Below are 23,178 nucleotides of genomic sequence, written 5' to 3' on the forward strand. Positions count from 1 at the left end.
GTTTTTATCAGACGACTGCGCTCAAACCGCTCAAAAGCAGCTCAAATCTTCAGACGAAAAAAAAACAAACAGTTCAAATTCAACCAAAACTGCTCAAACTTTAGGAGGAATCTCAAACCGGTCGAAACTTGGGCGTTTTTTTGAAACTTTACCCCAAAACGGTGTATTTGTTGTGCAACCAGCTCCATATTTGCCACAAAACAAAAAAAGTGGCTAAAATTAACCTAAAATGTTTTAGAGTGCAAAAAAAAAAATCAATTGTCAAAATTGATAACGTTTCTTTAAATGTCAAATTAAAAACGGCTCATCTTCTTTCAAAAAAAACCAATCAAAAACCACTCGAACCGTTCAAATCGTGCTTGAATTTGAGCTGAAAGTCTCGAAGTAGGTTGCTTTTCGTTTGGCCGCGCTTACTGCGAGCTTTGTTGTGTCGACTCTACTCTTGGACGTATTCAGTGGTTTCCTGTTTTGTGACCTCGGCCGTTTCATTGTCGTTCGCCGAAACCAAAAAGACGGATTTTCCATGACTAGCAAGCTTCCGGTAGCAGTGCTCGGGTCGAAACTTTTGAATAAAATGTTTCATGCAAAAGGGCTAAATGAGTCCAATTTTTAGTGCAATTGGTCCCCTAGTTATCACGGAGTCAATAGCGCCCATTTATTAGCCTAAAATTTAGGGAATTGGATTCACTCATCCCTTCCTTTTCATCGCACATCAACCGCTAAAAACCGACTCCAGAGGTATCAAAATCTCGATACCATCTCTGATCTACAAATCATTATAATTTCTGTTTGTTTTGGTCAATTTCAACTCAAGTCACGAAACTGCATGAGGCTAGTTTGCTGAAAGGAAATGAGATGATTAATTGCCTCTTTTCTTTTTCAGTCCCTTTTTAAAGAATGGGCTTATTCAGGTTTATTTTGGAAAAAAAACCAAAAATTGCGTCCACCTTGTAAAAAAAACTGGGTTCCTACAACTCGTTTTTCTGAAACTTTTGCTCATTTAGCCACCTCATTTGACCGAAATGGAGACCTATTTAGAGCAGTGAATGAATGTGACTAGACCCATACATACAGCGTGCCTGTCGTTTAGTGAGAAAAGCGGCATTTCATTTGATGAGCATGGGTGGGACTCTGTTTTTCATCCAGCTTGATCAGAAACTTTAGTTTTATTCAAACTTGAAGTATAAACTGCAGTTCATATTCTGGTTATTTCGGTACGATTATAGCTATATCAGGGCGGGCCACTATACGGGCCTTAACAGTCCAATTTTTCGAAGTCTTTTTTGTAGTCAAATGTTGGAATAGCCCACTAGTTCTATTACATGGGGTATCACTAAGATCATATAATCGATTGAAAATCCAAAATCTTAGTAATCGGATACATAATCTACTTTCATGACTTTAATGAACACAAAATAGCTTCTTTGGGCAATATGTCATTAAATGAACAGGAAAACTGATTTTCATCAGAAAATTGTTTTATTTGAGGAATTTTTATTGCGGGGCATGTTTGACCTGTGAAAAAACAGTGGTATCTGTTGTGAGTTGTTCAATTTGTTTCAACCATTTGACCTTTAGCATAAATTAAATACCTGCTAGATATGTTTCCTACCGACCTTCGGTCGATCATTCCGTGTTTTATTGCTCTTTCAGATTAGACATCAGTTATTGATTCTTGATCATTTTAGTCTTTTAATTCCTTAGTTAGTGTACATAAATGTACATATTCAGGGAGCATAATTAGAATTGTTCATTATGGCGCAGTCAAATGAATCGAACCTGCTGGGAATTCCTGCATTCTGGCCGGAACTTACAATGGAACCACTACAATCCTACACTCACTGGAGTGACCAATTTCAATTGGCCATCATAGCGGAGGAGAATCTTGACATCGATAACCTAAGCGGACCAGAGGTACCAGAAAGTCAGATTCCAATCCTCGAACAGTCCACAGGAAGTGAGTCGGAAACTGAACGAGCCAGCTGGGAGGCGAGAAACAGATCAACTATGAAGTCCTACGCAACAGCCGAGGAGAAAGGATATCCGATTGAAGAAACAAGTTTGGAGGATTGAAACGAGCGGAAGCGGACAAAAAGTTAAGATCAATTTTATTTCTAGCTCTCGAAAATGAAGGGAAAATGGTATTCTCTCAGAAAAACCCTAGAGTAATCTTTTTATCCAACTTTCTTAAAGCCTTTTCGGATCTTTTAGATCTTGCTTTAAAAGAACCGCCAATCGTCACATTTGAGAGGTACAGACTCCTAAATAGAAAGCAAAGAGAAAGGTAATCTTTTGAACATTTCTGTGGAGCATTGAGCTAGGACCTGCAACTTCAGAGAATCGGGTGAGGCAGAATGGATCAGATACGTATTTATTTACAACATGAGGAATAGTGAGACCCAACGGAAACTCCTATTGTCAACCATCAGCCCATCGGAAGCCCTGAAGCCCAGATGAAAAAAGCTTCTTTAGTCACCAGAAGTTAACTAATATGGCAAAAGCGACCATCGGGTCAAATTTTATATAATTTCACGGAACCGATCATGTCAAGAAGGAACCAAGCTTAAACATCGGAAGAAGCAATTCATGTGAGAAATTCGGAAATGTTTTTACCAAAGGCCATCTAAATGTCTGTCCGGCAAGAGATATCAACTGTATAAATTGTAAGTGACTCTGTCAATACCGAGAATTGTAAAAAATGTCCCGTCGGAAGATTCCTGGAGCGAGAACCAAGAAACTTGTGGAGTGATTAACGTCTGGAGCCAAAGCGGTCTAAGTGACGAAGTAGAATACCCAGTTTTGAGCGTGAGGACAATTCCCGACCACGACGGACTGGAAACAAAAAAAAGTTATTGAACACAGGACTTGGATGGGAAATGATTGTAAGTATGAACATAACTGTAGATTCGAACAGCCCAGTGAATTTTTTAAAACAGAATCTTTTAAAAGAAAAGAAATTGCGTTAACCCAACCATAAAATCCATCCTGTGGATAAACGTACGAAACAGTTGTACAGCGGTTTTACGGACAGCACAATCAATATGTTGGGTAAAATATTATTATTATCAATACTTGCGTCTAGCCAGCTGACTGGAAATGTGCTTTTGTTACTCCAATTCTGACGTCTGGGTTTCCTAATAATATTACAAACCACAGACCTATCAGTATCTTAAACCCTCGCGGTTTATATTTTGAGAAAGTTCTCTTCAGGCATATATATTCAAAGATTCGGAAACATTTGTCAAACTCTCAGCATGGTTTCAGAAAACAACGATCAACTGGAACACAGTTGTTATCGTTTCTTGTTGAAGTGTACCACAACGTGTCTGCTGCTGCTGTTTGTTTTGACTTTAGTAAAGCCATAGGAAATTTAAAATTTTAATTCAAACGTTTTTGCATATTTTGTGCACCATCAGAATTGAAAGTTTTTTTACAAATTTTGTAAAAACGATCAAAGATCAGAAAAAATGAGAACCCTGTCTAAAATGCTCTAAAATTTTTTTGACCAATCATATTTTTGACTTATCACATATATAATTACATATATTTACTGTAATCACATAATAATTTACGTCACCATTAATATCAATTTCTTGTAAATTTCTGAGATTTTTTAGTTTTTTGTTCTTTCATTGTAATAAAATTTCGATTTCGTATTCTTTTCAATTTCTGACGGCCTCTCCCTCCAAATATGCGAAAACCTCTAGTGTGAGGAGCTTCTGGGTGTTGGCTGTTTGGTCTATAATCTCTGAATTCAGCTCCTCAGTACCGCCTGCCTCCTTAATTCATTCTAACAAGTGTTGCCCTAGTGGGAATTCCCCTTTGCGGTGTTCACTTTAATTCCTTCGGCAAAACTTTAACACCATTCTCAGTCCGATCTGCTTCTTGTTGTTTTTCTTGCAATTCCTGCAAGAACATACTGTTTCAGCGATGTCTGCGTATTCCAATTCCGGTATGTTACCACAAACTTAGTGGTACCAATTCAAAGAAGCTTCGCATTCTACCCCTTTAGTTCGATATGTCAACTTTTTCTGACATCCAGGGCAGACTTCATTGTTATCTTAGCACAGTCAATTTTAGTACTTCTTTCATTAATCCAGGTTCGTATTCTTTGAGCCAAAAATTGGCCAGTGTTACTGCTAGGAAGGCGCCCGTTGCTAAACCGACTTTTTGTACATACCACAAACCGATGCATTTAAAGTTTACCTTACTGACTGCCAAAGTTAGTAGTTTTTTCATAGTTTGCGAATTATTTCCGGAGGATCAATTTGCCCATATATTTTCCTCAGGTCTGTTTCAACGGCTTCCTTTAGCAGGACATTAGTGTATAAACTTTTTACATCAAAGGAGATTATACTCTCACCAGAGTCCGTTTTCTCCAAGATCTCCCTGGCCATTTGAGTGCTCGTTTTTTGGTTTGTCCCCTCGATTTTATCAAAGTGTTTAGCCTATGTTTAACTTAGGTGGTCATATATGCTACGAGGCAAAGAAAGGACTGGACGAAATTGTGTGCCTTGTTTGTGTAATTTTGCTAAACCATGCAGCCTAGCCGGCTGCGCCCCGTTGATCTCAACCTAATATACAGCGCTTCGCTAATCTCGTCCCTCTTTTTAATGGCGAGCACATTTTTGTTTATGTCATTTTCAAATTTTATGATCACACTCTGTTAGATTGTTCCTCTCACTAAAGCCTTCTGCCTCTAATAAATCTTTCAGTTTTTTTCTCCTATGTCTTTTTTTTCAATACACAAAAACCCACCCCGTATCAAACGGCACTGCCAGAATACCGTTGTCCTTCACATACTTTCTGGCTTTTTCATCACTTTTAACAGAGGGGGTCTCTTTCACATTCTTGGCATAATTCTTTGCAGCTGCTTCACTCTCACATAAATTTTCTCCGGGTATTCAATTTAACTTCAGTTCAGACAAAAAACTATCAATGTCCGCAAGGAAGTGAATTTCAATAAATTTGTCTCGTACAGGATGTTTTGGTCAAAAACTGAAGACTTCCCGCAACCACTGCGGCAGTATCATTTCATCTAAGATTCTGACTGATTTTCCATCCAAATTTTTTAATTTTCTATCCTGTCTTTCCCAAAGTTTATCAATCTTTTTCTTGTGTCGGCAGTATCGCTTCATCTAAGATTCTTACTGATCTTTCATCCAAGTTTTTTAAATTTTCTATCCTGTCTTTCCCAAAGTTTTTCAAGCTTTTTCTTGTGTCGGATAATCAGGTTTATGACAACACACCTTGCTTGCAGGTTCAAATAGAATTTTACCAAAGTATTTCACTTCTCATCTTTGATTCTCTTCTATCATGATATCATTCTAAACAAGCTATCAATGCATGTGTTCGATGATGATTTCTTGTTACTTTTTTCGCCGTATCTATGTAGCCGATCACAGTGTGTTCTTATAAACTCGCACATTTCCAATTCACGTCCTGTTACTAGTGGCGTTTCTCAGGGCAGCATCTTGTGGTCGCTTCTTTTTCTTCTTTTTATCAATGATCTGCCAGAGTGTAGAAAAATTATCAGTTGTTATTTGTTCGCAGACGACTCAAAGTTGTTTTCTATTGATAATACTTCTTTACAGCATGATATTGATTCTTTTACAAACTGATGTACTGCAAATGATTTGTCGCTCAATCAAGATTAACTCTCATTGTTTTCAAAGGCAATTTTACTCGTCATGTGATGGCCAACAACCAGGTCATAACTGTCTCAAATGTAGTGAAAGACCTGGCTTACTTGTCTCTGATGACTTGAACTGGATGACACATATCAATAAAAAGCTGTTATCATGTAACAAGTCACTTTATTTTATCAAACGCAATTTTTCTTTCACTGTCTCTCAATCCACCAAGCTCATGTTTGTTATCTTGTGTATCAAGAGTATCATTTTTTATGCATCCCCTGTTTGCTTTCCTTTATTATGTTTTGTCCGAAAACTTGAAAATTTCAATCGAAAGTGTCTTAAATGGGTTATCGGTTCAATACCCTATAAAGACCAGTTATTTCTCACGGAAAATCTGCCTATCTGTTATCATCTTATTTTCAACGATGTGTTACTGTTCTACAAAAGGTTTCTTGGTTTTACAGAGCTGCCGTTTTCTGCGCATTTCTTTTTTAAGGTATCCACCAGCCTGAAGACCACAATCCTCTGCGCAGTTCAAACAGCAAAAAAGTGGCAGACCAAGAAGTTTTTCTTTCATCGCGTTGAGAAATCCGTCAACGAGTTGTTCCGTTTTGGTGTAGACATCTTCGCTCCCCTCGCGACTTTCAGGAGAAGAGTCAAGGAACTGTTACAATTTTTGATCAACTGAACTCTTGTTTATGGTTCTTGAAGTGCACCTGTTCAAAGTGTCGATATTGACTTAATAATTTTGTTTTTATTTTTGCCTTAACTTATTCAAGTGAAATATTTCTTTCATCATCATCATCATCATCATCTTCATCATCATCATCATCATCATCATCATCATCATCATCATCATCATCATTGTCAAAGATGAAAAAATCGGTGAAGCTGCGAAAATCTTCGAAAATACAGGAATCACTATAAAGGCAGGCGCCCGAGTGCTTGGTTCAGTTATCGGAACAAAATCTAAATGTAGAAAATTCCTCGAGCTCCAAGAGAATGAGCAAATCAAAATTTTGAAAAAACTAACGAAAACCGCAAAAACCTCCCCCAAAACGTTTATGTCTGCTACTATAGAGAAGTTCAAAAAAAGCTTTCATCTAACCAGGACAACACCTAACAAGGGGAACCTCTAACTGGCTTAAATCTTGACCACAGAGCAAATACAACTTCAATCTTAATCAATCAGAATTCAGAGATGGATTTTCTTTAAGATACGTTGTATTACTTAAGATATGATGCACGTGTTGCTAAATTTAACTTGACATGTGCTACACTGCGAAGGGCGGTTACACACACACACAAGACACAATGAATTGAGAGACATACTCGCAAACATCGACAACGAGGTTTGCCATGACGTCGACATTGTGCCGCAACTTCAGCCGTTGCAAGGCAAAAGCTTAGCCGACAATTCAACTATAACTGAAGTTGATTACAATAAAGAAAACGGACTCTGGTTCGAAAAAATAGTCCAATGTTTCTCAGTTTTACTCTGGGACGTCGCAGGGAGTCTGTGCTTTAAATTCCTCGAGTACTCGGTTCTTTGTGGAATGTATTGATTAAAGAAGTGACAGTTCTCTTCATGGGTGTATCTGAGATGTTTCAGTCTTAGCAGTCAGGATAAATTTGACGTAGCAGAACGTGCAGTTTTCTCTACATTTGGTTTGAACGTCAGTGAATCCAATGTTATCCCAAGAAGTCTGACTTCTGACACCTGCTCTATGTTGAAAATTGGAGGAACCGCTTTCCTAGATTTCCTGAATTCAATAATCATTTCTTTGAATTTAGAGCTATTCAGGTGAAGATTACCATCCAAATCATTAACACTGATATCGTTTGCTGAAATACCATAGAATGTGGGTGCGTCAACTGTTACGTGTGGAGCTCCCTGGTTAGTTTGCATCACTTGTGAATTTCACTCAAAAAATCAAGTAAAATGACACCTGTTCGTAAGGAAATCTGCAATCCAGTTGACAATAGATGCATGCAAGGTTGGTTTTAGCTTTGTTAGCCAACGCCAGATACTCTCATACGAAACTGTATCATATGTTTTACATATATCTAGAGTAAAGGGGCGCACATAATCATTGGTTTGACAATGAAAACTGATGTCATTCAAATTTTTTATGCAAGCCCCAGAAGTAGACCCTCGTGGTCGGAATCCAAACTCTTGGTTACTAACTGACGACACGTAGGACGGCTTGACAAACACGTTGACAACGATCCGTACAAAGCACCGAGCAATGATATCATAAACAGCCTTAAAAACAGTCGGGAATCATTCGCCGAGTGGCAACAAAGTCGATAAAATTTGGGTCGAAAATTATTGAGCCGAAAACAAAACTATTGTTATAAAAAAACGTCATGAGCTTTTAAAAATTTTTAGATTCCATCTATACTGAAGCAAAAAATTCTATACAAATAATTTTACCCTCAAATTTCGCAATTTATGTTGAATAGACCGAAATAACAATCTGTTGAAATAATCGGAAAAATGAAAAAAGAAATTGCGGCAAATCATGTTTTTGGTAAAATTACAAAGTACTGAATTTTCTTTTATTATATAAAACTGTTTAAATTTGAACAAACCCCATGCTTTAAAAAGTAAGCCAAAAAACCTTACCAGATAAGAAAATATGCGTTTTGAAACATTCTTTACCGAATTACTCTTGTAGTCTTATTTGAATTTCTTGAGTTTGAGCATGTGAGAAGTTATATTTTCCATTCCTACTAAAATGACCACTCTGTGTAACACATGTTCTAGAAAGTAGGCCGAAAAAACCCTATTAGTTAAAAAATAGCGTGTCAAAAAAACGGAAAAAAAACGACAGAAAGTAGGACAAAAACCACGAACCAGAAAAAATGAGAACTTTTTTGGAAAAAATAAATGCAAACTGAAACGAGCTTTACCTGATTTTTATTTAAATTATTGAAGTTTTAGTTAAATTTTCAAGAAACTGAGCATGCCAGAAGATGAAGGACTCCAGATATGAAATGTCATGTGAACAAAATTGTTTACGGGAAAAAATTTAGTACCCGATTGCAGTACGATTGCTTATCGCAGGGTCAATGAAAAATTAAATTGTGAAAACTACTTAGTTTCACTCCAACAAAACTAGTTTTGTATTCCCCTAAACTTCAGTGTCTCGGCGCCACCTGTAGACAAACGTCAGAACTGGTTGACAAAAAAAAACGGACTTCGTCAAATTGTACCAGAGTGGGGAGTTTTTGGGCCGATAGGGGTTGAAGATTGTAGGATAAGCATTTTTTCATATATGGAAATTGTAGGATAAGCATTTTTGATCAACCCGGGTATCTACAATTAAAGAAAATGCTTAACCGTTCTCAACTCAATCAAGATTTTTTTCGATGTCTTGACCAAAAACAATGTGAGCTACTTTTTTCAAATGCTCGAGCAAAATAACCACTGGAAAACATGTAAGTATGTGTATGTATGTATGTATGTATGTATGTATGTATGTATGTATGTATGTATGTATGTATGTATGTATGTATGTATGTATGTATGTATGTATGTATGTATGTATGTATGTATGTATGTATGTATGTATGTATGTATGTATGTATGTATGTATGTATGTATGTATGTATGTATGTAGGTATGTATGTATGTATGTATGTATGTATGTATGTATGTATGTATGTATGTATGTATGTATGTATGTATGTATGTATAAATGTATGTATGTATGTGTGTACGTATGTATGTATGTATGTATGTATGTAGGTATGTATGTATGTATGTATGTATGTATGTATGTATGTATGTATGTATGTATGTATGTATGTATGTATGTATGTATGTATGTATGTATGTATGTATGTATGTATGTATGTATGTATGTATGTATGTATGTATGTATGTATGTATGTATGTATGTATGTATGTATGTATGTATGTATGTATGTATGTATGTATGTATGTATGTATGTATGTATGTATGTATGTATGTATGTATGTATGTATGTATGTATGTATGTATGTATGTATGTATGTATGTATGTATGTATGTATGTATGTATGTATGTATGTATGTATGTATGTATGTATGTATGTATGTATGTATGTATGTATGTATGTATGTATGTATGTATGTATGTATGTATGTATGTATGTATGCATGTTTAAATGTAAGTATGTTTGTATCTATGTATGTATGTATGTATGTATGTATGTGTGTATAGATGTATGTACGTATCTTTGTATATATCTATGAGCGATTTTTTTTGATATATATAAAAAAAGGCTCAAAAAACCACTCAAGATTTGAGCGGTTCGAGCGGTTTTTTTAGACAATTACGCTCAAAATCTTGCTTCTAAATGAGAGGTTTGAGCGGTTTTTGAACGGTTTATCTAAAAAAACCCGCTCAACAACCGCGCAAGATTTGAACGGTTTTGAGCGTTTTATCTATAAAAACGGCTCAAAAACCGCGCAAGTTTGAACGGTTTTTGAGCGGTTTATCTAAAAGAAAAACGCTCAAAAACCGCGCAAGATCTGAGCGGTTTTTTTAGATAAACCGCTCAAAACCGTTCAAATCTTGCGCGGTTTTTGAGCGGTTTTTTTAGATAAACCGCTGAAAACCGTTCAAATCTTGCGCAGTTTTTGAGCGGTTTTTATAGATAAAACGCTCAAAACCGTTCAAATCTTGCGCGGTTGTTGAACGGGTTTTTTTAGATAAACCGTTCAAAAACCGCTCAAACCGCTCACTTTGAAGCAAGATTTTGAGCATGATTGTCTAAAAAAACCGCTCAAACCGCTCAAATCTTGCTTCAAATTAGGTGAAAAATCTCGACTCGGGGACGTTTTAAAACCTGAAAGTGTTTTGGTCATGTTCACTTACAGTTTTTTTATGGGGGCCTCATTTTTTTTATTCAGCTTTCGAATTCATAATACATCCTTCTACAAGTCAGTTAAAATAAAACTTCGAAAACATTTTTTGATTAATCATAATAATTCTAAATACCACTAAAACTAACATGGTTATCATTTAAAATTTCTGAAGCAAATAACTCATTGCCATCATAATAATTATCATCACAAGAAACCACAATTATTATGATTATTGTGATTATCATTTTTACCATTATAATTATTATGATTAGAAAATTAATCTATGCACAGCAAAATATCGAAACTTGGCTATTCAAAATCGACTAATAGTTTCTATCTAGTATGTCATTATAGCAATAGCTGAGAAAAAGGCAAAGTATAGCACTGAGACGGAACTAGTTCGGGTGTGAAGCGTAGCCATCGAATGAGCTGGCTCAGTTGTTGTACCACCTGAAATAAAAAAGAAACTTATTCAAAAACTACGCTGTTTACTTTCTCAAGACACGCAGTCGCAGAATTACAAGAATCATCACGCCACGCCGTTCATACAAAAATTATAGATTATGTTATCTTAGAAAAGACACTTAACATCTTTTTTAAGTGAACTAATGGTATTTTAGAGTCCAAATGTAGACTTCTTCTGTCGAAAAAAGTTATTTATACCAGCTTTTTCAAATTCTTGTTTTTATTTCTTTTTCTCTAAGACCAAAATTCTTACATCGCAGATAAAAAAGTGACAAAAAAGAACGCAGATAAAGCATAAAATTAGTTTTTACTAATAAAGTTGGTTTTTATAATTAATTTTTACCTAATTTGATAAGATGAGTTCGTTTGGCATGGTGGCATTCGGAAGGCCATACCATATTCCATTAGACAGGTACCCACAGTCCAGCAGAGCCACGATGCATTGTCCATGACTATGGTCCTCTAGCAGCGGAAGTTGCATTGGCTCATGATTCGCCTCCGGGCTGGATACTCTGATCACTTTTCCGCCTTTTCCAGACTCATGTTCCAGATCGACATCCTTATCTTTTCTCAGCAGTTTCAGAACCATTTTCAGACCTATGATTCCAATGATTATCGCTGCAAATGTAATCAGAACGGAGTATACCAAAAGATCGGACATTTCTTCAGACTAGGATTAGTTTTAGTCAGTTTGTGTTTTTTAGAATGAGAAAACTGGAGGTTTTGCAAATGGAAAAAATGAATCTAAGACAACTGAATCTTGAAATGACAGCAATGAAAGTGGGATATGCAAGTTTTTGAAAGATGAAGTTTTTCCTGATTTTGATGACGATGGTGTTGACTAATTAATCCCTTGCTTATTTAAATTATAATTCGGTGTCAATTGACAGAAGGGTTGCTAAATAGAAATAATGTTAGAAAATACTGTGAAAGGTTTGACTCAATGAACGTTGAACTATCCTTTTCTCTTCCCATTCCTCCTTATTGAAACTAACTCTATAAAGAAACTATTTTTCCTCTTTTTTTAGCAAATGATAATCAAAACTGATGCGTTAGTATTGAATTTGTTTAGTTCAGAACACTTCGGCTAAGTGGTAGAAAAAATGATTTCGAGGTGGTGATATCTATCTTGTGAAACAGGCGAGAGTGGGCCTGACTTTATAATAGCGAACTAATGCATTCGCACAAAAAACAGCAACACATTTTTTTTCAGAGCCGAAAACTTTTAGTTTTAATCGAAAATCATCTGTTCAATTAAAAAACAACAACGCCTAACTAAACGCTGATATTCAGCTAATGCAGTCGCACGAACAAAGTCAGACGGGTTTGTAAACTTCACCTTATATGTCAGTTAGATTTCAGTTTTGATCAAAATCAGGACACTCTGAGTGGAAAACCATTGACGAAAAAACTAAAAGACTAACTGGATCAATTACTTGGGACTACTTCTAAGTGCAGGTTGCGAGCTCTGATTCTGTTAGTTTTTCCTCTGAAAAAGACTTCATTCATTTCAGTGAAAAACTAGGGAACTTTCGGTTATAGGGCCCAGAGCTCCCAAGTCTTGAAATGATAAAACAATTATTCGGAAAAGATGTGGAAAAAACAACATCGGACAGAGTAACCAATCTTCTCAGTATTAATGTTGAAGGTTAAGTGGGGGGAGAGGGGGAGGGGGGGAGAGGGTGCATGGCTGACCCCATGTACATGTATTAAGATAAGTTATAGAATTCTGGTCAGCCATGCTGTGTATTAAGATTGGGTATTATAGAGTCTACAATGTATTATGATATGTCTATTTAAGGAGATTGTTCACATGGACATTAAGTCGACCAAAATTTCTATCCATTTGTCTCGAAGACAATTTTTTTTAAAAATATATGTCTTCAAACCGATTACCCCTGTTATTTCAGCACTTAGCCGAACCTTACTGAAATTGTTTTTCAGCTGACGATATTTGAGAAAAGGCTCGTTGAGCCTAATTTTTTTATGCTGTAATAACTGTTAGAAAAATTCAACTATTAAATTTTAAAACTATGTATTTCTATGAACTTCATCTCGCCCAGTGGATCTCATCGAGCGCTTAAATAGAAAAATCCTTGAGAATTAGAATGGGCGTCAGTCAAAGATCAGTTTATATAAATATTCATTACAAAAAACATCAATATCGCAAAAAAAGCAAAAAAAAGTTTCAATTCTTTCTTATATAACATGCAACATTTTTGAAGGAGGAAGTTGTTTTGAAAAACAAAATCGTAAGCTCAAGTTAACTTATGTCGAAATGAAAATTTCATGGCATTAGATGTATATCCTACATTTTTAAATAAACTTTCTATTTTTCTGATGGTTTGAGGAAGTAGGAGGTTAAATATAAGAATCTTCTTTTTTTTGGGCCTCCAAAACTCTCCAATACTTCTCTGAAGAGAGCACAATGATACAATTTAAAAACAGTACAATTTTTTTTGTCATTCATGTATTCGGTTGTTAATTCAAATTTTCGTTTGAATAAATAGCTCGTTAAGGACATTTTTGAAGTTTTTCATATGGAATCAAGATTTGATTTGTAAGTTTTCTCGTAAATAAAAAAGCCATACTGTATCATGAATTGGGCATATGATTTGTCAAAATCAAAAAACTTTGATTTGGAAAAACTTCAAAACATTTAAAAACCTATCCGCAAAATGAAAACATTTTTTAACAAATCCATCAATAAGCAGTTTCAAGCTTAGTTTGTGGTCAATTTTTGATTCCTAAGTATTTATTAGAAGATTGATCGTTTGAACAAATAATTTACAATTTTGGTTCAGCTTGATTGTTAAACCTTTGTTTTATCTATAAAATTTTATGTCGTATCATCTATCGAATTCAAAATTTGACACAAAAAATTATAAGTGACTCATGCTTAAATTGGTTTTGATTTTTACAGGCTACAGCGAGATCATTTATGAAGGACTGGTTTTGGTTTTTACAGACTATTGGGAGATCATTTATGAAGGTGAGTAAAAGTAGCCGCCCTAGTTTTGATCCTTGCCGAACACCACAGATTAAAAATCTCCTTTGGAGATTTTTGATTATCAAAAGCATCAAATTGCTTACAGCTTGTTAATTAGCTTTCAAGAAAATTCTTAATATTTCCCTTTATTCTATATTTTCTAAGTTAAGCATGAACCACTTGTGATTTACTGTGTCAAATTTTGAAGTCGATAGAAATTGTTTTTCCAGAAAGACTTTTATGAACAATTAAACAAATAAATTTTGAAAAATTTACTACGACTGAATCATTGCAGCAGTTTATTCTAGGTTGAAAACTCTATTTTTCCGGTCGAGGTATATTAAAATTTTTAGAAAATTTTAACGTATCAACATTTCATATCATATAAGCAAAATTTAGCTTTACTTTCCTAATCAAAGTCTTTGAGTTCCAGCAAAACGGAATAATGATGACTGATTAAAGTATTCAAAGTTACAGTCTTAGTGAAATTTGTTTTATTAGAAACATAGTCAATAAACTATTTACTTTTATGTATTATACTAGTAGATGTTACCCAACTTATCTAAAGCTGCTTGAAATTTTTCAAAATAGCTCCCCTTATTTACTTTAGTTTTTTAAAATGGTTTTCAGCACATTGTAAAATATGTTCTTTAGAAAAAAAACACTCTCAGCTATTAGAACTCATAACTGAACTAATTTTTTGACTTGCAAAATAGTGCTTCCGGAGATCCAGGTGACCATTTACTTGTATGTGTTATACTAGTAGATGTTACCCAACTTATCTTAAGCTGCTTGAAATTTTTCAAAATAGCTCCTTTTATTTACTATAGTTTTTTAAAATGGTTTTCAGCACATTGTAAAATATGTTCTTTAGAAAAAAAAACACTCTCAGCTATTAGAACTCATAACTGAACTAATTTTTTGACTTGCAAAATATTGCTTCCGGAGACCCAGGTGACCAAAGAGCTGAAAAATCACGTAGCACAAAGTAGACAGGTCATAAAGTAGACCAATACATATTAAAAAGTCAGGTTCGAGATAAGAAAACAAACGTGCGAAATAAAAGTTTATTGATTGGTCTTGCTCACATTTGTTTTTTCCTTGCGTTGTTTCTTCCGATTGCTTAATATTTGAATTTGTCTCTTTTATGACGAATAAAATAAAAAAACCGCAATCCGAGTTTTTTTTCTACTTTTTGACCGCACACCGAGCTAATAGCATCAGTTTTTAGACAAGTAAAAGTCGGTCACAAAGCAAATTGCGAAAAAAAATCGATCATTAACCAAGCATTGGAAGAACGTTTTCAGATAGTCAAAACAATTTGCAACGTTTGGTCAGATCAAATCGAGTCAAAAAATTATTTTGGAGGGTTAAGACAAAAAATTATCACTCCCATTGTTATTTGAAAACTTTGTAAGGACACAAAAAAAAATTCTGCTCTTTTACTGCTACTAGGTAGCTAATTGAGTCACCCACAGCTACTATGGAGAATCTCAGGCAGCTTCTGTATCCTGCTATTGGGTAGATACATGCCCAAAACAAAAAATGAGTATTCGAAATTTTTAAAAAACAAAAAGTGATAAAGTTTTCTTTTGCACTGGGAAGATTAACACAAAAGTCAAAATGACCATATCATTGCTTCAAAACCTTCCAGCGTTTCTAAAACTCGTTTTTCCAATGCTGGTCACTGGTCACTTCATCTGCTAATTCATTTTATGCTACTTCACAATCATTTGAACTATTTGATTTGGAAAAGATTCATGATTTAGAAAAATTTTTAAGGAAGAATGTATATAAAGTTTTGACAATTTAGCAAAGTTGAATTTTTTAAGAGCTAAAGATTGCTTTTGTATTAATAGATTTGTGTTTCGATAGAAAGTCAACACTAGAAAAATTGAGCTTAGAAAGAGCTACTCCTCCCTGAGGTTTGATCTTTGTTTTTCAGCCCCAAAACCACAGTAGCTAATTCTATCCCATCCAACTCACGCCTGTAAAATATTTATTTACAAATTGTTAAAAAAATTATCTGGAAATTATGAAAAGTTTGCTTTGGAAAATCAGATTTCTAACTTGAGCAAGGATTACCGGTTGTTGTGCAGATAGCAGAGAATGTTTTTTTTTATGCGTGGTGCAATTTGAGATTTATACGAATGCGTAGAATGTTATTTAGACATAAAAAATAAAAATTGTCGTCAAAAAATATAAATTTTCTTAATAAATGCATATTTTATTGCACTAAAAACTTTAAGTTTGTATGAAAGCGCTTTATAAAGCTTCCAAAACTGGTGTTCTTTTTATTTTTAATGAACTCAAAGTTTTAAGCCTAATTTGCGAAAAATTTTTATATGACGAATGTTACTCTATTGCTTTACTCGCTAAAAACTGGACTAAAAACTAAAAGATTGAAACTTCTTTTCCTCAACTCTGGTAAAATTTTTGATTCATTCTGATATATCACTCGACTCATTCCGATTATTATTTGTGGCACCTAATTTTGCGTAGAAAAAAAAAGAAAAAAAAACACAAAACTAATCCGAAAGTTTTCAAACAGACAGATCAAAAACAGTTTCTGGTGCAAAACACCGTTCAAACAAGGCTCCAAAAATTATCATTCAAAATGAAAGTTAAAACTGTTGTATCAAATTTCTGCCGTCTATTTTTTGTTCCGATCACTGAAAGTGGGGAGAATTTTGTTTTCCGGCGTGTTTTATTTTTTTTCGTTTTTTTTTGTTGCCCACGAAACAGCAGGTGCCACAAAAAATCAGAATAGGTGAAATAATATGCCACCAAAAAGTAATTTCAGCAAAGCTTCAAACGACATCAAAATTTCGTCAAAAACTATTATCGATCATGAAAAAAAGATAATAACCATATGTTCATTTTTCAAAATGAGTGGTATATGAGTGGTATGTCGTCGAAAATTCTTTTAGAAGGTTCTTGAAAATTTTTTTTAAAAAATCAACAACAAATTTTAAAGCATTTTTTTTCTACAATGTTTTTGAATTTTTTTTGATCTCTGTTTATATTCTAAACATTTCATTCAATAGACGTTTTAAAATTGTTTCGAAACAATGATAACCACGAAGTTTTATGCTTTGCTTTTATTCCGATATTCTCATCACACCACTGACAAAAACGGTTGTAATTTGAAAAAAAATGCTTATTTTTCTTAATTTTTTCAACATTGGGGTCGCATCTTTCTGTGCTACTTGCACAGCAACCCAAACGGCTATCCCGGTTTTGTTTTGGATGCAACGCAATAGGAGCAATGAAAGCCTTCCTCCCGTTCTACTGACAAAAAAGACCCGCGAGTTGAAAAAAAATCATGGCCGAGGAGAAGAACGGTATAGCAGACTTTAATGACTTGCTATGACAAAGCAGAAACACAACTCTCATGTTCGTTTAGAAGCAAAAAAGTTAGAACCAGAAAAAAATTTGGATATAAACTTACAATTAATCCAGCAAAGTTGGATGGGGTGTTAGGTAGAACAAATCTGTGTCACACTAAGACAGCGTAAGGGGAAAGCCAAAAGTTCCAAAAAGATGCCTTTTTGGTGACCTTTTTGTCGACAAAGCATCGCCTGCAAGCAACTTTGCTCCGGAACCTGCTTATCAACCCCGGACCCCAAACCCTCAACATACTCCAACTACACTTGTTAACGATACCAAACAGTCGATTGTTGTTGTCCTTGAGACCCTTCCTGCTGCTCCTTGCACTGCTTGACGGATCAGTCTTCCGCTCTGATCCCGTGAATTTTCCGGATTGAGCGCAAATTAGCATTAACGTGCTTAAATACTCAAATAACCCTACAGTACAAGCACCAGATACGTGCCACAATTTTGATCATATCTATTCTGTTCGATATAATGCCTGCAACAACAATACATCTAACAACAACAAACGGGAGGGTCGAATTACATCTCGTCTGGGGGATGATTTCTACTGATTTTAAATTTTTTTTACTGTTTTTGGTTTTTTCGGTTCTTTTTTATGTTTTTGAATTTTCTTGGGTCCTATACTACTTTTTGTTTGATATCATTAATTGTTTTTTTTTGTCGTATGCCGCTCAGGAAACGACGGGACGGCCGATCCTCCACCATTCACGATACGTGATTTTTCGTTCTTAACTAGATTAAAAAACTAAATCCGGGAATCGGGAAGGCTTTCGCGCTCCAAATTACCCTTCCGACTCTGTGTAAGGGCCTTAATTTGAGCATGCGCTCGGCGCGGAGTGCTCGTTAACGGTTCTGCCGGTCATGATGTTAAAAAGAACAACACCCAGGAGCGCCATAAGAAAAACAAGTATGTACCATTCGCCCGAATGTACATATCGACGGAAAATCAAGCTAGGTTGTAAAACGACTGGCTAGCGTCTAAACACAGCTCTACATGCTTTTAACTTTCTCTACCAAAGCCAGTTCTTTGTGTGGTCCTTTTAACATCGCGTCTAAAAATTCGTTACCGTTTTGGGCAATCGGCGAGAACGCTTAGATTGACTTAGTTACATGCAAAAATAGTGAGCTCATGGCTGGGTCTCAGTATCCCCAGACCACGAGATCACTCCTAGAAACAGGGCAATATTTTATTCACTATAATACTATTGTTTTTGTTCAGTAGATAAAAAGCATCATATCCATCGGAGATGGATCAACCCTCTCCCTCAACTCCTAGCTTCTAATACTCTGAAAATGAAATCGGTAAAATTAAATTCATTTCAGGACATTCCAGGAAGCTAAAAATTGTTTAAAATAGAGTTACAGTTCCCTTCCCGAGACCCTTCCGGATTCTGGAATCCGGTCGAAGAGCGGTCTTATCGTCCTTTCGGGAGGCTGATAAAATTGTCCCAATACCCTTCCTAATTCTCGGGAAGTCTTCGGTAACGATTGTAAAGCTACAATCCTTACAACTCGGACAGCTTCTGTTGTAATTTCAGTCGTCGTTTTTGCTGCGTCTTCACGAATTTCTTTTTATTATTGCCTTAATTTATTAGATGAGTCGTATGTGTAAAGTTCTTTTAGAAGGTTCTTGAAAAATTTTTTTTTTAAAAATCAACAACAAATTTTAAAGCATTTTCTACAATGTTTTTTAATTTTTTTTAATTTCTGTTTATATTCTAAACATTTCATACAATAGACTTTTTAAAATTGTTTCGAAACGATGATAACCATCGAAGTTTTATGCTTTGCTTTTATTCCGATCTTCTCATCACACCACTGACAAAAATGGTTGTAATATGGAAAAATGCTTTTTTTTCTTAATTTTTTCAACATTGGGGTCGCATCTTTCTGTGCTACTTGCACAGCAACCCAAACGGCTATCCCGGTTTTGTTTTGGATGCAACGCAATAGGAGCAATGAAAGCCTTCCACCCGTTCTACTGACAAAAAAGACCCGCGAGTTGAAAAAAAATCATGGCCGAGGAGAAGAACGGTATAGCAGACTTTAATGACTTGCTATGACAAAGCAGAAACACAACTCTCACGTTCGTTTAGAAGCAAAAAAAGTTAGAACCAGAGAAAAATTTGGATATAAACTTACAATTAATCCAGCAAAGTTCAATGGGGTGTTAGGTAGAACAAATCTGTGTCACACTAAGCCAGCGTAAGGAGAAAGCTGAAAGTTCCGAAAAGATGCTTTTTTGTCGACCTTTTTGTCCACAGAGCATCGCCTGCAAGCAACTTTGCTCCGGAACCTGCTTATCAACCCCGGACCCCAAACCCTCAACATACTCCAATTACAATTGTTAACGATACCAAACAGTCGATTGTTGTTGTCCTTGAGACCCTTCCTGCTGCTCCTTGCACTGCTTGACGGATCAGTCTTCCGCTCTGATCCCGTGACCCTTCCGGATTGAGCGCAAGTTAGGATTAACGTGCTTAAATACTCAATTAACCCTGCATTACAAGCACCAGAAACGGGGCACAATTTTGATCGTTACTATCCTGTTCGATATAAATGCCTGCAACAACAATATATCTAACAACAACAAACGGGAGGGTCGGATTACATCTCGTCTGGGTGATGATTTCTAAACTTTTTTTCTACTGTTTTGGGTTTTTTCGATTCTTTTTTATGTTTTTGGATTTTCTTGGGTCCTATACTACTTTTTGTTTGATATCTTTAATTGTTTTTTTGTCGTATGCCGCTCAGGAAACGACGGGACGGCCGATCCTCTACCATTCACGATACGTAATTTTTCGTTCTTAACTAGATTAAAAAACTAAATCCGGGAATCCGGAAGGCTTTCGCGTTCCAAATTACCCTGGGTGTTGTTCTGCCGGTCATGATGTTAAAAAGAACAACACCCAGGAGCGCCATAAAAAAAACAAGTATGTACCATTCGCCCGGATGTACATATCGACGGAAAATCAAGCTAGGTTGTAAAACGACTGGCTAGCGTCTAAACACAGCTCTACATGCTTATAACTTTCTCTACCAAAGCCAGTTCTTTGTGTGGTCCTTTTAACATCGGGTCTAAGAATTCGTTACCGTTTTGGGCTATCGGCGAGAACGCTTAGATTAACTTAGTTACATGCAAAAATAGTGAGCTCATGGCTGGGTCTCAGTATCCCCAGACCACGAGATCACTCCTAAAAACAGGGCAATTTTTTATTCACTATAATACTATTGTTTTTGTTCAGTAGATAAAAAGCATCATATCCATCGGAGGTGGATCAACCCTTCCCTCAACTCCTAGCTTCTAATACTCTGAAAATGAAATCGGTAAAATTAAATTCAATTCAGGACATTCCAGGAAGCTAAAAATTGTTTAAAATAGAGTTACAGTTCCCTTCCCGAGACCCTTCCGGATTCTGGAATCCGGACGAAGAGCGGTCTTATCTTCCTTCCGGGAGGCTGATAAAATCGTCCCAATACCCTTCCTAATTCTCGGGAAGTCTTCGGTAACGTTTGTAAAGCTACAATCCTTACAACTCGGACAGCTTCTGTTGTAATTTCAGTCGTCAATTTTGCTGCGTTTTAAAGAATTTCTTTTTATTAATGCCTTAATTTATTTAAGGGAATTAATTCTTTCATCATCATCATCATCATCATCATCATCATCATCATCATCATCATCATCATCATTGTCAAAGATGAAAAACTCGATGAAAATATAGGAATCACTATAAAAGCAGGCGCCCGAGTGCTTGGTTTAGTTATAGGAATAGAATTAAAATGTAAAAAGTTCCAACAGAAATAGCAAACCAAAATTTTGAAAAAAACTAACGAACATCGCCAAAAACCTCCCCCCCACAACATTTATATCTGCTATACTAAAGGAGCTCAAGAAAAGTTTTCATTTCTAACCAGGACAACGCCTAACATGGGGAGCCTCTAACTGGCTGAAAAGTCTACCACTGAGGAGATACAACTTCAACCTTAAAAAATCAGAATTCAGAGAATGTATTTACTTAAGATACGGATGGGAACCGACCAAAACCCCACTCACGTGTGCATGTGGTGCTAATTTTACTTTGACAGGTGCTATACTGCGGAGGGCGGTTACACACACACAAGACACAATGAAATTAGAGACACATTCGCCAACCTCAAGAGTGATGATTGCCATGACATCGCGATTGTGCCGAAACTTCAGCCGTTGCAAGGCGAAAGCTTAGTCAACAATTCAACTACAACTGAAGATGAGGCACGACTTGACATTAAAGCAAACGGACCCCGCAAATCACTATTTAGCCGCGCTTTCTTTGATGTGAAAAGTTTCAACCCCCATGCTGAAAAATTGCAAAAACAGCATAAAGACGCATACAAATATCACGAAACGCTGAAGAACTCCAAATATCAGCAAACATTTTTAAACGTAGAGCAGATTAGCTTCTGCCCGCTAAATTCGGATGCACCGGTGGTGCTGCTCCAACAGCCAAGGGGACGGTGCAGCAATGAGCCGAAAAACTAAGTGAAAACACACAAGAAGGCTACCCAGAACGATAAACTATATAAGAACTAAAGTAAGGTTCGCGCTCCTGAAGAAGAAGAGGAAGAAGAAGAAAAAGAAGAATAAGAGCTTGTGTTTAAACTCGGTTAATGGATCAGATACGTATTTATTTGCAACATAAGGAACAATGAGACCCAACGGAAACTCCTATTGTCAACCATCAGCCCATCGGAAGCCCTGAAGCCCAGATGAAAGCGTCTTTTTAATCACCAGAAGTTAACTAATATGGCGAAAGCGACCAACGGGTCAAGTTTTATATCATTTCATGGAACCAATCATGTCAAGAAGGAACCAAGCTTAAACATCGAGAGATTCAATTCATGCAAGAAACGCGGAAATCCTTTAACCAAAGGCAATCTAAACATCTGTCCGGCAAGAGATATCATCTGTAAAAATTGTAAATGACACACTACCGAGAATTGTAAAATGTCAATACCGAGAATTGTAAATACGGCCAGTCGGGAGATTCCTGGAATGAGAACCAAGAAACTTGTGGAGTGATTAACGCCTTGAGCGAAAGCGGTCAAAGCGACGACGCCGATTACTCAGTAATGAGCCCGAGGACAATTCACGACCAAGGCGGACAGGAAACGAAAAAATCATTGAACATAGGACTTGGATGGGAAATGATTGTAAATATGAACCTACCTGTATATTCGGCCAGCCCAGTGATTTTTTACAAACAGAATGTATTACATGAAAAGAAATTGCATTACCCCAACTTAAAGATCCATCCGGTGGACTAACTTACGAAACAGTTGTACTACGGTTTTACGGACAGCACAATCAATATATTGGAAAAAATAATAGACAATAATAGCAACAAACAATTTTTTTACGAAAATTAAGAACCTCTTTAACAGAAACGGAAAGATACAAAACGGTCGTAAAATTACACATTTCCATTCCCCTTTTAAACCAAACCAAGTAAAAGGCAGAAAGTTACATTTGTCATCGGGAGTAAACGAGGAACTGAAAAAAAATGGAAAAAGAAGGCCACATAGAAAAAGTGGCCAAATGCGACGAAGATTGTGTTTTAAGTCCAAAACTTAAAACAAGAAAGAAAGATGGCTCAATCAAACTTGCACTAGATTCAAAACTGTTGAACGACCAAATCTTTTAAAATAAATACCAGATGCCCAATATCCACGACTTGATAGATAAGGTAGCCTTACATTTATCCGTGAAGACCGACGAGCAGGTCTGGTTCAGAACCTTGATTCAAAGAACACGTATAGTCAGCTTCAGTTATGCAAACAGACAAGTAAACATTGC

This window comes from Symsagittifera roscoffensis, chromosome 8 (assembly GCF_963678635.1).
Source record: "Symsagittifera roscoffensis chromosome 8, txSymRosc1.1, whole genome shotgun sequence".
Taxonomy (NCBI): domain Eukaryota; kingdom Metazoa; phylum Xenacoelomorpha; order Acoela; family Convolutidae; genus Symsagittifera; species Symsagittifera roscoffensis.